Here is a 2,048-nt window from a genome sequence, read left to right as displayed (position 1 = left end):
TATATATATATGTATATTTTACCTATATGCAAGCTTGTTTGTTTTAGTACCCAAAGACAAGCTTCAGAAAGCACAACCGTTAGTAGAAAAGGTTTTTTGAACAAAGCATCTGAAACAGCTTCGCTGTAACATAACATCTGGTCCCTTCTAGCTAGTTTATTAATCAAAACAAACATTTTATATCTGACCCTGTTCATGCACTTTTGCATATTCTTATCTACAAAGTAACGTAGTTGTACATATACATATTTACAGTAGGTGTATATATACAGTCCAGGCTGTAAGTTTAGTTTTGTTCTTTTAGTTTATTCATTTATTTAACAGGGACAATGCATTTTAATTACATTTCTGTCAATATGCCTGAGTTAGCCCCACAAAGGTTATGCTGAATAGTAGCTAACTGAACTTGTGAACTTGTAAAGCTCATAGGTGCAAAGTAGTATACACATTATTGGATGTTTTTCCCCTAAAGGCCTTAATTTATTTTTAATTTTCTTTCTTACATAATTTGTTCTACAAATACTTTTGTAAGCATGCATTTGAACTGCCACTCTTTGCCAAACTTTGTTGTACATAGACCTTGTAACTTGTAGCACAGAAAGCAGTTCTCCTTTGCCTTTTCCCAGTGAGCTTACATCCAGTTAAACAGTAACTTTTCCTTCTGCCAAAATGTATTATTGTAAGTTGGTGTTGAACATTGTACAAAATACAAAAATTATGAGTTATTTGTTTGCAAGAGTAATATATGCATCTGTGTATAGTTATCATTTAGCATAATCAAAAAGTATACTGTATATTACAATCATATTCTTGTTGTAGCTGACAAGCACCTTCATCATGTATTTTCCATTGTATGCATTCATTTGCTTTCTAGTTAAGTGTTTTGAAGGATTTATGTGTGGCTCCTAGAGACACAACACCAGCTGATGCACAGAAAGTTTCCCACCAGTGTTTTATGAATAAACACTCTGTTCCCTGTTCTGTAATTCATTCTGCCTTTCCATCTTCATTTTGCAATTTATTGGAGAACTCTGTTTTAGTTGATCTCCCTCCATAAATTGAAACTCCTGTGTTAATATGGTTTTATTTTTACTGGTATATCTGTCTGTCTGTTAACCTGTAACTGTCACTGACCTGCCAGTGGGGGGGGTGGGGTGTATACAGTACGAGTATGAAACACTGCGTCCTGTGTTAATATGGTTTTATTTTTACTGGTATATCTGTCTGTCTGTTAACCTGTAACTGTCACTGACCTGCCAGTGGGGGGGTGGGGTGTATACAGTATAATGAAACACTGCATCTACCATCCTGTGAAGCATATAGTACAAGAAGCCAGCCTGACAGGAACTATGTAATTATGTCAAAGGTATGACTGTACATATTAAAGAATAACACTGCAAACCGCTGTGTAATGGTCTGTTTTGTATAACTTAATAGTTAATGAATGCAATCATATTTTGGTACAGGGTTAGAATGGTGCATGTTGAAATGAGGTGAAGAATTAAGACAGTCCAAGTAACTTCAAAACAGTGCTGATTTATTCAAAGGATCACAGGTAAAATTAACATTACACGCTCAGGTATCTTGCACCTCCAAACTGCTCACAGGCAGATGTAAGATGAAAGACCCTGAACCCACCAGGCCTATACATTATATCCCCTCGGTTGGGCTAGCCCCATACTACACAGAAACGTCAACCGAGACGTCTCTGTTACCAGCTTTGCAGCTGGTCATAGCAGTAGTCAAAACATGAAGCAAATCAATGTGTGTGTGTGTCTGTTGATTAAGTGGTGTGTAGCTAAAAACATTCTCACACGACCTCTAGTAACATGTCGTGACATTAAACATAAGAACATATTATGGCTAAGGCTACAGTTATACACGTCATAATAATAATATTAAACACCCTGTCTGCTGACAGTCATCAACTCTTCTCTCTAATATCCTTGACCAGATGTACCCTGTAGAAACTCATAAGCATGACTAAGCATTTAACAGTCTAACTAGACATCCTATCTCCACTAAACATTTCTAATACAAAAAGTATC

The sequence above is a fragment of the Monopterus albus genome, unplaced genomic scaffold, assembly GCF_001952655.1.
Source record: "Monopterus albus unplaced genomic scaffold, M_albus_1.0 scaffold39.1, whole genome shotgun sequence".
Classification (NCBI taxonomy): domain Eukaryota; kingdom Metazoa; phylum Chordata; class Actinopteri; order Synbranchiformes; family Synbranchidae; genus Monopterus; species Monopterus albus.
Note: the sequence above shows the minus strand (reverse complement) of the source record.